Here is a 15,393-nt window from a genome sequence, read left to right on the forward strand (position 1 = left end):
AGGAGAAAAAGCCAGCAGGAACAGCTTTTGATTATTTTATATCCGCTAAAAAAAACGTACTTGCAATCAAGTACAATATTAAAACTCTACCTCCCCTAGACTCTTGCATTTCCTCCTTTACTTCAAAGCTAGGAGGCTAATCAGAGTTCACCAACTGGAAATGTTCACCTGTGAAACCAAAGGCAAAGAATCACTAAACCTATTTTTAGTTTCTTGACAAGCTTCTAACCAGACATCTGCTTCCACTGCAATAAAGGATGTACTTTGCTTCTGCATGCAGGAGAAACATGAGGTTTCTCAAGCTGCCCATGAGAGGAAAAGCTCCTCCAGACACAATAAAGATCTCTTTGCAGCCCCAAGGTGTATTTAACTGGTCTTGGCCATTCATCTCTCAACGCTTCTTGCTCTTCAAGATAAGCAGATTAATGCCATGTCCCGCATGGGAACCCACACAAAGGTCCCACTGAAGCCAGAGGGGCTTCTCATCAGCAGAGGGGCAGCTGAGGTGGACTGAGGAGCAGGACTCACACACAGCACTTTGCCCCTTCTTATTGGAGCATTTGGATTTGCGGATGGACATACAAGAGCAAGACAAAGATCAGCAAAGAGCGCTTCTTCTGTCACTCCATGGCAATAATTTACACTAAAAAAGGAGTAACATGGCTTTCTAAGGCAGATATTCAATCATGTCAAAATGGAAGATGTGGCTTTTGGCACAAATATGGCAAAAATACAGAGGAAATAAAGAAACTTAAGGTTCTGCCCCAAACCACGGCCAGCAGTAGGTAATGTGGATTTGCAGTTACCACAAAGTCACATTTTCAACACCTGATCTTACCCTTCCACAGCTTGCAAGCTTTCAGTGTGTAAAGGGAAAATAAAGAAGATCTGAGTGTTCAAGCCAAGTGTCATTGTCCCCAAACCAGTACATGCACCCGGAAAGACTTAACCTCCAAGTCAGGTAACATGGGAAGGTTAGGGATGACATGGGACAACCTGAAGTTTTCCAAGTCCCAAATAAGCTTCTTCAGCTTGGGTATAAAGGCAAAGGTCCTCATCTTAAAATCTGGAAGCATACACTCTGTATGGCTGGGCACTGCCCTGCCCTCCCAGCTCAGCGAACGTTTCAGTGATTGTTTCAGGAACAACAAAACACAGCCCATCGCTTCAATGACCAGAAAGCATGAATAATTGTTTTTATTTACAAGGAGAGAAAAAAAATCCAAGCAAGACTGAAAGCATGGGGACCAGGGCAGGGGTGTGTGTTTGTTTTAAAGCGACTACCCGCATCTGCAGGATCAGCCACATTATCCCAGCAACACTGAGAATGCTCACAAAGGCCAGAAATGTCCCCTTTTGAAAAGGGCAGTTTAAACGCTGCAGAAACTGGGTCAGCGACAGGCCACAGAAATACCTAAGCAGGCAGCAGGCAGCAGGCACCTCGTGGGCTGCAGGCAGCAGGCTTAGCAGCAAAGGCCTCCAATGAAAGACAGAACACACCAGGACAGAAATCAGACAATAGCTATTGAAGAAAGGCAGTTAATAGCAACAAAGCATGTAAAGCACGGGTCAAGGAGTCGGTCAAGTACAGGCCCTTCAGCTCTCTGCCCTTCTTCAGTTGCCAGGAATCAAGATTTAGACACAAACCAGAGATGTACATGGCCCACAGCACCAGCAGGCAGGCACAAAATCTGGGCAGGCATGTTAAATCCACTACACAGCAAGGAACTGCAAAACTTATTCTACAATATATTACAGGGCTGCTCATTTGCCGAGGGTAGCACATTGCTTCTTGTTCTTCCAGTTTCATTAAAAAAAAAAAAAAACCAAAAAAAAAACAGGAATTACACAATATTTTCTTATACATGGTTACTGTACTCATCATCTCCGTGTTCAGGTCTTTACTGTTGTACATTTATTGACGTACAGACACCTTAACTTTAAAATGCTAACCCCACAACTGCAATCGATAGGACAATGCAATTTATGTAGGCAAAATCTGAGAGGTGACCTACAATGTCACTAGTGAGGTCTGACCCACTGACTGCATAACAGCTGACACCAAGTGCGTGTGCAGCAGGACGGTTGCACACATCGCCAGCCACAGGCAGGAGACTTGACTCTGTTTTGCAGAGACCCTTAAAATCATTTGACGTGAACGGAGGTGGTGGTTACCCAAGGTGCACACAGTTATGAATCAGTCACTCCCTCCTTTCTCTCATTTCACTTCCCTTTTGTTATTGTGTATCTTTCCCTTCATTGTTAAGATTGAAATCTGCTGTTGTCCCTTATCAGTTTTGCCAATCACTTGAAATGAGCAAGCTCTCATTTGTTCCCTACCTACCAGTATCTTTGTTCACTTAGTGTTTTTATCAGGGCACAGCTTTTTGCCTTTCTTTGTTCTGTTCACAATCTCTAGCGTTTTTTCACTTGTTACCATACTTTGCCCCTGCCTTTGCCTTTCCGGCAATTACACCCCGTCCTTCCCCTGCTGCCAAATTCTAGCCCAGTCATGTTCAGCATCACATCCAAGCAGTTTCCAGTGCCATGTGCAACTTGCTGGCTGCCCAGCCTCTCTCCCCACAGCCAGGCAACCATGCATGGATGGTGGCATCCTGTTTCAGCTCAGTTTTGTCTTACCCAACACACTGCTCTGAGCTTTGGTAAGAGGAATCAGTCTAAAGAGGAGAGCCTTGAGCACCAAAGCAGACATGATCTGCAAGCAGTACTCCCAGACAAAGGTCTGGTGGTTGCACAGTGCCTTTTGTTTCTGCAGCAGGAAGTCCAGTGGGACCCAAGGTGCAGCCACAGCCTCTGCCCGCAAAGAACACAAACTGATGAGGCCGGAGGGCATGAAAAGGGGAACAAACTGCACTCAGTCAACCTCACAGTGTAGTTTGCTGCAAGACAAACACTCATAGGCATCTAGCCAGACAGCGGGAACTTAATGAGGGGAAACAAAACCACCCCTCTCCTCCTGCCACATTCCACAGCAAAACCCCACTGCCCCTCCACCCAAAGATTTAATAACAGGACACCAGTGTAACCATCGCACTGGGCAGCACTCATGTACAGTGATAGCATCACTACTCCAAAATGCCCAGCATTTGAGGCTACTGTGTGGTGCAGGAGCTGACCTGTACGACATTGCTTCAGCCAGGACCTGGTGCTCGATGCCCAGACTGCACCAAAACCACAAGTGTCCAGCTCTGTGCATGATGACAGTCACTTGTCAATAACTTTGGTAGAGTTCGAAGGTAAAAAGACAAACCTTTTATATTTCAATTTTGAACCCTTTTAATAATCCTTGTTAGATTGTCCCTACTCTTCAAGCAGAGAGCAAACAACTTCACACAATAATTTCTGCATTATTAACTACTGCAAAGGCAACCAAATCTTTCAGGGCAACACCTAGTACCTACAACTGTGAAATTTCATGCAATGCACATCTTCATAGTCCAAGCAGTAGTCAAGTAATTACTTTAAACTTTAAAATTACAGTTTTTATTTTCTACCAAATGCAACCGTTTTATTAATGAATCACTGTGATTTATCCTCCAAGAAAATGTATCAACTGTATTGTCAGATAATTCAGTAGAATTCAACTAGTTTAGCTTTTTATCATTCAACTCTCTCAGGATTCAGCTGTGTTGTGCAATGACAACAGCTAACACCAAAGTGTAAGTGAAAATGATGGGTTTTAAACGAGGGAAATGTCCCCACAGACCACACCTGTTTATGAAGCCGCCGGCCTGGAACAGAGGAATAATTGACAACTTCCACATATTCCCACCCAGAAAAGCCTTGAGAACACGGTGCACTTTGGCGTGCTGACACAAGCCACGAGGAAGTCTGAGAGCCTAAAAAATCCGGTGCACGTGCGATTTCAATTGCTTGTGTAAACTGCACCTCTCGTCCAAGCGCGCTACAGCCGTGGAGTTAAAAGGCAGCACAACATGCAGGAACCTCAAGACCTTGGAAGCCATTCAAAGGATCCTCCTCACAAATAATAAAAAAACAAGCATGCATCTGTTTTTTCTCTCTCCAGTGCTAAACACATCATACTGAGACTGCTGGCTCAGAGTCAAACAAGTCTCCGAAGTCCCACTTTGTTCCAAGTGCATTCCCAAGTGGCAGCACAACACATTGCTCCAACAGATGCCAGGAGGAGGCATTAAAGTGCACACACATGTATGAACAGAATTTTGTCTCACACATGGCTGCTGAAACTGTTTCTGTCCTCACCAATAAGAAACAAATACCTGCAGCTCAAGGACTGCAAAGAGTTGCTTCATGCCACCAACCCCACATGCTGCCCATGGAGGAACTTTTTGGAAACACTCACCAGAAAAAGAATACCAGCAGGAAGCAGGATACCAGATTATCTTTTCAATTTGCTTTTGATAATAACCAGAAATCACAGAAATAATTGAAGTAGCATCACAAGAAAGGTCAGACCTCAGTGCACCAACAAACTTTAAAAAGTGTTAAGTATTAACGTTTGGATTCACTCCTTGACAGTCACTGTCAGCTCTGAAAGAAGTGTGCAGGAGTCAACAGGAGCACTCACAGTGACTCAAAGCCAGCCCCTAGAACTCCTAGAAATTTGAGTCTCTATAACAATTCCCTTTTGGATCCTCTCCTGGAACTCTCAAAAGCTTTTCAGTCAAGCCTTCCATTAATTCAGGAGGAAAAACTGTTGGAACATGGCAGAATTCAGGGGTCTCAGAGTACAACAAATATGAGTAAAAAAAGAGAGATTATTAAATTTCTACTAGATCAGACATCAACATTCACATGATTTAAAAAAGCTGCAAAATTCTCTTCGTGAGATAAATGTAAATGTGCTACCAACAGGGCAGATAGTCATCATTTATCTCCGTCTACTTTGTAAAGCTGAGACTCCCTACTCAATTCAAAGTTAACTTTTTGTTCTGAGAGGTGCATATGCATATGCAAGAACAGAATTATGCTTCACTGTCTTAAAGAAAATAAACAGGATCCAGAGAGAAACATTAAAATAATGAATAGCAATTTTAAAAACTCAAAAGCAATATATAATGATTTATACATGCAAAAAAGTTAGCAAAAATCTATACCAGAACAATTTGGGCTTAAGTCACTGTTTTTTCATACACACACATACACACACAAACACACACATATTTTTAAAACTCAGGCTTCTGAAAGTCTTCCCAAGCATTTTCATGTGTGTCAAATTATCATGCTATTGATGTGCAAGTGTCTCCAAAGGCCAGACCAGCTACAAATCTTAGTACTGCAAAGGGAGCGAGTTCTTTCACAATGCAAGTGCAACTATGTTACTTTTATTGGCACCATCACATTGGCCAAAAAAACAGTTTTAGGCTTAATAAATATTGAGTTGTTTTCTGCATTTCTCATATTTCCTCATGGAACATGCTGTTACAAACAAACATTTTAAACAGATCTTTTTCTTTCTCATAAAATCCAACTCCAAAACAACAAACAACACAGCCCATACTTTTGATAGCACTGAACAGGACACACCATCTTTCTTATTATTATTTCCAAGTCTTTACAGCTTCTTCATGTGTCCTCACAAAGTTTTAAAGCTGAAGTTGGTTTTTATCAGGCAGTAACTAAAAGCATTGTTTTGCACTTTAAATTTCTTGATTTTGCCATCTGCAGAGTTGGTATGCCGGTGGGTCAGATGGTAAACAACTAGCTAGAGCTCTGCAACAGTATCACGAAGCAGACGTGGAAGATAAGAACTTCAGTAAAAATAAGAACAGAGGCCTACTTCTCACCTTCCTCTAAGAAATTATTTTTCCTTCTTCTTTTCCTCATAATTCTGAGCAAAAAATGCTGCTTCTGTGCGTGAGAAATTCCCGTGTTTATATAAAGTCAAATTGTTCTACAGAAAGTAAGGTCTATTTTGTACACACACACAAAATATCCTGAGTTATCCTTGTCTAATTATATTTCCATTGCTATTTCTAAAAGTTACAAGACAACGGACAAAAAAAAAAACCAAACAAAAAAAAAAAAACCCACCCTCAGCTTTATTTGTACACCACTTTGGGGCCAGGAGGTGGAGAAGAAGAAGCTTTGCCCTGTATCCTCCTTATCTCAGTTGGCAGCCTGGACATAACATAGAATGGTGGACCCCTGAGACAACAAGCAGACAGCTAAATTATTCATAATGATCACATGTTTCTCCCAGGTGACTAGCTTATTTGATGAAAGCAAACTCTTCCACAAATACAAAGCAAATATTTGCGGTGAGTACTCAGAACTCTGCAAAAGAGTTAACACACACCATCGTCACATGCAAGTATAATATTTGATATATACCGTTCCCCTCCCTGAAGTGGATGGGGCCTTTCCATCCTGATGAAGAAGAGAGTTGGGCATTTTGCAATAACCACCAAAAAGTCTCTTCCCAAAGCACATACTGAAGAAAGTGGATAAAGAATGATGTCTAAGACAACGTAACTAGGATGTTTTTTAAAACTCAGGTTTGAACTTATAACTATTTATAACTAACTACCACTATACTATGGCAAACACCTGAGCTACTGAAAAGTTCACCTTCACCTACTTGCCCACAAGTCATGCAGTCAGAGCCACTGCCAGGGCATGAGCACAGCTTTCCTAGAGGACCTTTCCTCATCAAATGAAAATATGTGAGTCATAAAAAGCTAGGTTTGTGTCACCTTTCGGTATCTACAAAGATGAGAGCCAGGTAACAAGTGTGCCTATAGCTCTTTATTACACTACATTAGATAGATTTCAGGACCCTTCATGCTCTGCTTATAATGATCAAATGAGACTACTGGGGTTGGTCATTCAGAAGCAGACTGCACACAAATTCCTACAAGCGAGAAAACTGTTGTTTAGGTTTTTTTCTATTTTGTCACAATTTGCCAATACGCAAGAGTAGAAAAACAGTGAAGCTAAATTCTTACATTACGTCAATTTTCAAACTGCTGACACTGGTCTACAATTCCAGATGTCTATTGCTTAACAGCAAAATGGTAAAATTACTGCAAATTAAGTCCTCTTATAGGCAACTAAGAAACAGCTATTACAGAGGTGAAAATAATTTATTTATAACAAACGCAGAGACCAAAAGCTAAATCCTTTGTGGCCCACTGCCCACAAATCAGAAGGATTAGCCTGAGATTAACAGACATCTGAAATCCATTACCAGTGTATTAAAATGTAAAAGTAGAAGTATAAGAAGAAAGTTCCTACTCTGAACTACTTATATTACAGAAGCAGCAAGAACAGGCTACAGGGACACAAAGTTTACAAACGAACATGAACAAACACGCCATAGCAGCTGTTTACTTTTGCTTTTCTTTCCCTCTTCTCTAAATATACAAAATGTGTCCCAACATCCCCTTTTTCAAAACAAATCAGGTTAAGTTCAATGATAAAAATGCCACATTCCAGAGCAGACTTGCAGAGCCCTCGCAGCATGCGACTGGCCTGGCATTAAAAGCACAGCTTCCCCATGTGTTTGCTGAATGACTGCACCAACAGGCTGTGCCACGAGATCTGCCTCTGCTCTCACACAGCTCTGCAGCCAGTACTGAACCAAACACAATGGGAAATAAGACACCATATGCCCTTGCCCCACCTGCTCAGACCAGGCTTGTCCTAACTCTAAAGGGCATGCATTCTGGGTGGGCTCTGTCCAAGTGCCAAAAAAAACCCAAAACAAAACAAAACAAAACAAAACAAAACAAAAAAAAAAAAAAAAAAAAAAACCAAACAAAAAACAAAAACACCAAAAAAAAAAAAAAAAAAAAAAAAAAAAAAAAAAAAAAAAAAAAAAAAAAAAAAAACAAACACGCACAACAAATGACATACACGTGTGTGCACCAGCTAGCAGCTGTTCACACAGTGCTGCCACTGTGTGATTCTCCACACCATCCACCCAAAATCCAGGAGCTGCCCCCCAGGCTCTCAATCATCCCACTACAAGTGCTTTACCCCACTCCTACCCCACAGCCACTGACTCGAAGGGATTTCTCCTAACACACAAGAGGCTGTCCTTCTCGGCCCCACACTTTTGAGGACAGGCCTGCTCATCCATCTGACCAACAGTGAGCAGAACAGCAGATCTGGCTGGGCTCCTCCCCAGCTCCTCCTGCACTACAGGTAAGGGAGCAGGGTCAGCCGTGGCACAGGTACCACCACACAACCACCCTCTCCCAGTCTGGCCAAAAGGCAGGGGCAGGAAGAGGCAGGTCTGAAGGACTGAGGAAAGAGCAAAAAGATGCCACAAGGTCCGGACCAGCACCACACCAGCATAGGTGGGGCTCCCCAGGAGCAGTGTGAGACAAGCAGAACAGAGATGACATCCTGCAGGTGACACAGGGCACCCATCCCACACAACAGGCTGTAGACACTGAGGGAGAACTTCATGCACATTTTCAGCTGATGCTGCCAGAGAGCAACAGGGAAACCAACCAGAGAATGATCACAAGTAAATGTTAACCTGGCAATAAAACAAGTTCTTCTAATCCAGAGAACTTGTAGGGCTGCACAAGGCAAGGGAGAGCACCAGGCCACAGAGTGCAAGACATCCTCTTCCTCTGGCAGTACAGACACTACAACCATTTCAGGCATGGCTGAGACAGAAGTTAAAAAAAAAAGTAGAGATGCCATAAGACAGTACACAAGAGATCTGCAGAAGATACAGAGAACAGAAAGTGAAGACTTTATTAACAGAGGAAGACAAAGAAATAACTATATAGGGCATCAAAATGTAAAGTATAGTCTGTCCTTTTAAAACAGATCATTACACGTGAGAAAGTTTCCTCCAGTAGCACATATCCACAAACACAATTTCTCCATACACACTAATCCCTGTGCAAACAATGACCTCACAGCCCCAGCCTGCTATTTTTACCAGTATAGAAACTGGTGTTTCCATAGAAGCCTGTGTGGCTTTTCAAGGCACCATGAGCCAAACAAACGCAGAAGTGCCAACTGGCAACTGCCATACCAAGACTGCCTTCATTTCTCAAAGCCAAGTTGTCACCCACAAATGAGGAAGTCCATTTTACGTGGCATACAAGCTGACACAGATCAAAGAATCTCTGGTCCAACCATGAACATCCTACAGCCCAAGAGAGTGCACAAATGTAAGAGAAATATACACATTCCAGCAGTTTGTTCAATGCAAACAGGCAAGATTTTGATGACAAGTGGGACTGCAACAGCAAGTCTAAGAGTAATTAAATATGGCCACACATCACCTTTAAAGTATTTCCATCAAGGTCAAGTAGGACCTACACTGAGGACAGAAGTTTGACATGCCTTTGCAAACAAGTGCAAGACTGCCATTTGCCATTATCTCATGATCACATGAGAGCCACAGGGTCACCTCCTCAGTTTGGTATGAAACACTGTACAGCTGGCCTGGGCAACTTATCTCATTTATGAAATGTCTGAAAACAATTTAGAAATAAAGAAACAAACAATAGCTGAAACACCTGTTAGCACACAGCACTGCCATGCAATGTCCCAGGGGAAAAAACAAAAGACATTTTTTACCCCCTGTACCATCAGGCAAGCAACATAATTTTGTAAAAGGACTGGTATTTTGGAAAAAGCAATGCACACAGGGGAAGAGCTGTTCCTAACAGCATCTAATACAAAGTTCAGCAAGGCAAAGTTCATCAGTGAATCAACTGCCACATAAAACAGAGATAAACAATTAAAGCAGCCGGAGTTCAGCCTGCCACCCTAGCTGTGCCTGGCAGAGGCATAAGGAAGGAGAGAAAGAGTAACAGTGATTATTTTGGAAGGAACTATCTGTTTTTTCATCTACAAGAGAACCTCCAATTTCACTGACTTCTTGCAATTCTTTTCAGTAAGCTGCTTTTAGCCCAGTTTCACAATATCCTATGTTCCGTACAGGTGTTTCCTTAGGGATTTTTACCCAAGTGTTATAGGCGGGTGTGTCCATCTTAATTCTCCTCCCTTACCTCTAAGGATTAGGTAAATTTCATTTCTTTAGGCATCCAGTAAAACATAAAATTAGTAGTCCCTTGATGATCTAGACAAAGTGGAAATGGGGCTAAACAGCCATGATTATCAATTAAAAACAAAACTGCCAATACTGAAGAAGGTTTTAGTGCTAACCACTAAAAACATACATTCGGTGCATACTGCAGAAATTGCTACCTTGTGCAAGTACAGTAATGGGACTAAAAAGCTTTTTCCCAAGAAAGTCCGCTTTTTCTTTTCTTTTTTAATATACACACAGATTTTTGCTTGTTTTGCAAAACAAACATTTTTAAAACCACTAAAATCTTAATAAAAGCAGCTTTTTGTGTGTGTATATATATATATATATATATATATATATATATAAACTACTACAAGTTAAGACCAAGCATATATTCTAGGAAAAGTCTTCATGCAGTTAGATTTACTTTTGGGGTAAGTTTAATGACAATCTAAATGATCAGTGCTACTCCATACAAGCTTAGGTTGAAAATATTAAGATGGTTCCTTTCAGTCAGCTTAAGCACTCACTGACAGTCTCAGAACTACTTTTCAACTTTTCATTTTGAAACACTTTCTCAATGCATACTCACTTTGATTTTGATTTTAATAGAAGATATTTAAAAATAAATACAACATAAACTTTTTTTTTTAATATTCAGATATTTCTGCTGGCACAAAATCAATTTTTAGTCATTTCAGTAAAAAAAGCAGAAGGAAAAAGAAAATCTGGTTGATCCTAACCTATTTTTCAATCTTTTTTTTTCCTGCCATAGCCACCACCCAAGCTAGTTAACTGGTACACAGGTATACCACTAGTCCCATGCCACCACTTTCTAATCGGGACTGTCAAAAATTATGGCACTAAGAACACAGGCTTTTTGGAAGGATGAGTCACCTCTGAAGTGTCTTAATACTCCATCCACAGCACCAGAGCTCATTTGTGCCTCTTGGCTAGAGATGAAGTTGTGGCCAGGGAGGAATTGCAATGTACAGTCTCAAAATGCACAGGAGGCTCGTTCTCCCACTGCCCCTCCGGATTCTTCCCGAAACAAACATTGTAATTCCATCTCTTCAGTATTCCCTAAACCCCCTAGCAATTCTGCAGTCTGTGCACCTCCGCTGCTTTGCTCTCTCTCAGGCAGCTACTAAGCTGCTCCTTTGCTACCTCTACCTTCAATTTCTCCTCCACATCTGGAGCACTATTTCACAGACACAGTAAAAACAACAGGATTAGGAGTAATTCCACCAAGCAATCAGGAGAGGTCAAAGTGCTGGGCATCAGCTGTCACTCCCAGGCTGCACTGACACCCTAGCAGGAGCCCACTGGGAGCCCATACCACCTCCTGCTCCAAGCAGCTCCAGCCCACAGGGTCAAATGCTCTCCAGAGATCAAAGGCAAAGGTTCAACAGAAATGCCTGACTGAGCCAAATGCATCACACTTGGAATTTTCCTAGCAGTTGATACCCATCAACTCTAAGCAAAGTATGCCCTGCCATAGGAAAAGGCTGGAAAATGTCCTCTTCCTCGCTAATTTCATTCCATACTTCTAGTATTTTATGGATTTCCCTTCTCGTAGACAATCACTGTGCATCACATATTAAGAATGCGTGCTCCACTAGAGTACAGCAGTTTATTCTGGTGCAAATGTTCCTTATTGTGCCAGCTGCCAAACTGCATCCTCAAAGACCTTTCTCCAGAAGTCCTCAAAACCCAAGTACTAATAATGACATACACATGAAATTACTTTTTTTTCTGTAGTCCAGGTCTACTTCCTTAAAGTAGAAAGCTAAAAATTTTGATAGCATCATTTGTGCACATCACATGACAGTACCGTCTCTTTATTTGTGCCAGACTTCTGCATTCCACAGAATATCCTGAGTTGGAAGGGGCCCACAAGGATCATCAAGTCCCAACTCCTGGCCCTGCACAGAACCATCCCCAAGAGCTACACCAGGTGCCTGAGAGCACTGTCCAAACACTTCTTGAACTCTGTCAGGCTTGAAGCTCTGACCATTTCCCGGGGGAGCTTGTTCCAGTGGCCAACAAGAAAAGCTGAAAAACCTTTTTTCTAATATCCAACCTAAACCTCCCAACACAACTTCAGGCCATTCCCTTGGGTCCTGACTCATTATGCTGCTTTAGCAAGAACCTAAACCTTCAAAATTTGTAACTGCCAGTTGTGGCAACCAAAATCACCTGGATTAAGGGGCAGGAGTACAAAAAAAATCCCAAAACAAAACAAACAAACAAACCAAAAAAAACCCCAAAAAACCCCTAACCTCCAAACATAACAACAAAACCTTTTCTTGTCAACACCTGTCATTGACTGTTATGAAAGGCATCTTTTTACTCCCAGCTTTCAAGTGTAAGAAAAGGTTTTTAAGGAAACTCAAAGCTTTATGACAGGCTAGTACAAATACACATGACTTTAATTCTGTTGAAGTCTGTGGCCTGAAGCAGTACTCAAGTGTCTACTATGCTGCATTTCCTATTTCAGAATCTGATCCAGAGAGACACAAAACAGCATGAAGCAACCTGTGGAAGCATCCAAGCAATCAGAATAGCAGGAATCGTGGGGTGCAAATTAAGGAGTTGATAATGATCTTCCCACTCAGGGCAGCTGCAAACCTATGGACCTAATCAACCATTTCCCATTCACCTCTGAAATAGCTCTTCACAAAAATTACTATTTTGACAATGTCTTTTACCTAAATGCAAATTTCTCTATTTGTTGAAGCTAAACCTAAGGCAGAAACTGTAAGACCACATTCATCTCCCTTGTGCACTTGCCACAAGAGCAGCAAACCAAGAAGACCACCCCAAAAGGAAGATCTTATGATGCACATGCACAGGAAGTCTGTTAACAGACTGTTAATACTTTACTGCTTTTGCTGTGTTTAGTTTTTTCAAAGTAGGTTAGCAAGCTCCCAGGGAACCCACTAACCTAGAATTAAAAACTGAATAAAACAATGTTTTGGAAAGACTTTCTCCTTTATGCAGCAAGATTATGAACTCCCTATACTTCCTTATCTCTGGGGAAATTTCTGATTTCTCTATCTCCTTTAACTTCTGCTTATCCCGTACATTAAGGTGCTTTGCTTCTTGGGGCTTCACATCAAATTACAGTAGCTTCAGCCGATTTCTCCAGGGCATGTAGTCAGACAATGAGATGAAGATGCTGCAAGCTTCAGGTTTTGCTGCTACAGGAAAAGGAAATCCCCATGATTTCACCATATAGCAATGTAAGCTACAGGAATGAAAATTAATCCAGAAATAAACTAAGAAATTCTAATCTTTCCAATGTACCTTTGCTGCCTCTTTTTCTTGAAGTCCACACTATAACATTCCTTCAGTTTGTAAAACACACACAGGTCTATGTATGTGTTTACATCATACAGCAGCAAATCAAAATAGTTTAGAAGATGCACACAAGCCAGGATCTGTTCAGGCAAGTTTCCTGAAGCATTTCAGTATGACAATAGAAGGATGTTTCCACCATGCAAGTGAACCTCTACAAACTTTACTCCCAAAAAACAAATTCATTCTTGAAAATGAATAATTACTAGAAAAAAAAATTAAGCACCTGAATGATGTAAAAAAAAAAAACTCCAGTCAAATCACTTTTTCCTCTCTGAGTCTCAAGAACTAATTATTTTCAATATTTTTATTATTGCCATAGTAGCCAACTACCCCATCCACCTCCAGAGAAAAATAGGCAAGTAGAGAATTTTTTTCCACCTAAATTACATCTCTCTGACTACTAAGGAAACGATCAGAAACAAACTTAAGCGCAGCACTAGAAACTGCTTCCTTCTGACTACCTCTCAATAAAGCAAGCATGCAGGTAATAAAGTTACACAGTAAAAATTCTGCATCCAAAACATAATAGCTCCCAGATGAAAAAAATCAGAAACTTCTGTATTTGTGCAGGGAAATTCAGCTTTCAGTAGTATACCCTTCTTTTCACAAGAGGAGGCAAGAAAAAAAAATCCCCTCTACAGGTAGGAATTGGGGCACTTAGGCAAGCACAAGTAATCAGCACCAGCTGTCAGCAGCCACAATAATTCTCACATCCTGTTTCCAAACCATCTTTGTAATTCCCACAGAGATGAGGCACAGGAACCTTAATGTGATGCTGGGCTCAGATGAGAAGGCTTCCAATGGGGCAGCAAGGGGAAAAGCCATGTGAAGAAGCATTGCAGTGCAGGACAGACCCATCATAACCATCCCGTTCCCCAGGCTTACTCCTTCTGCCAGCTCCCAAGGCTTGTGTGTTATCAGATCTGTTTGCTCTCAGAACTAAGCTAAGGGCAAAGACTGGAGATAAATAAGAAAGGCATTTGTGGCTGACTGCTGCCATCAGAAAATGGTGCTGTTCCACATGTTTGTTTTAAGTCTTGTGATCTTTCTGGCTGGCATGGTACTGAAAGCTGTAACCACATTAACACATACCAAAGGAAGGAAGTGTTTCACTGGTAGATGTCCAAGCATTTTAACCTGGACGCTTAGAGGAAACAAAATGCATATTTAAAAAATAATCTGTGATGCTATTTACCCAACCCTTCAAAACAGAAGGCCTGATATTAACAGAAACTGCAGAGTTGTGGCTGTAATTTTGAAGAGCTTCATTATTTATCTGATTTCAAGACATAAGGGTAGAATATTTATTGTTCCATAGCAACACATTAATAAACCTTTGGCTTTAAATCTCCCTCACCTCTTTTCTTGCCTTGGTGCAAATTAGCACTCCAAGACTGCTTACATTTACAAATTTTGTGATGGACCACTGTCCCTCGCCTTAGAAAAATAATTACAAAATATATAACAAAATAATTAATAAACATTTAATTTTTTGTGTGAAAGCAATGAGAAGTAAATTCATCTTAGAGGCAGGATTAGGAGAAAGAGATGCAAGAAGGTATTTTGTACTTGCATATGCTGAGCACAGGTTTTTTGGTTTTGCTAATAAATCAATATTAACATTGAGAAAATTGTAAGACACAAGTAATAAAGACGCTATTTAACGCGCAGGAGAAAAAAGTAATGTTTTAGTAGTCTGCCCTAATTACACTTTGGTATTTCCTAAAGCAAAAACCAAAATGAACTTCAATGCTCTTGCTTCCATTTGAGTTTAGCTTACCTTTGCTCTTGTGGATGCTCTTCCACATCCTCCTCCGAATCAGCCTGACAAACAGAGAAAATACTGTGTAAGAATCTCAGAACTGCAACATGCTACACTGGACATATATACCACTTTAAGTCCATCACAGATGGGTTTTCATGTGACTTGTTAGCAAAACAAATTCAGAAACTTAAAATTCCTAAAACTCCTTTACAAGTCGGGTAAGGTGGTTGATGGACATCCCATTTGAGGTTTCAGC

At 41.2% G+C, this 15,393-nt stretch overlaps 1 protein-coding gene across 2 annotated transcripts in view; it reads right to left on the reverse strand.

The window, feature by feature from the left end:
• Positions 1 to 15,193, reverse strand: part of TMEM131L (transmembrane 131 like) — a 71,810-nt gene extending 56,617 nt beyond the window's left edge. For both annotated transcript variants that reach the window (XM_031055423.1, XM_014310826.2), the window contains exon 1: positions 15,153 to 15,193. The gene's annotated coding sequence lies outside the window, so the exon portion shown is untranslated. The remainder of the gene's footprint in view (positions 1 to 15,152) is intronic.
• Between the last annotated feature and the right edge of the window lie 200 nt (positions 15,194 to 15,393).

The sequence above is a fragment of the Geospiza fortis genome, unplaced genomic scaffold (assembly GCF_000277835.1).
Source record: "Geospiza fortis unplaced genomic scaffold, GeoFor_1.0 scaffold40, whole genome shotgun sequence".
In the NCBI taxonomy this organism is placed as follows: Eukaryota; Metazoa; Chordata; class Aves; order Passeriformes; family Thraupidae; genus Geospiza; species Geospiza fortis.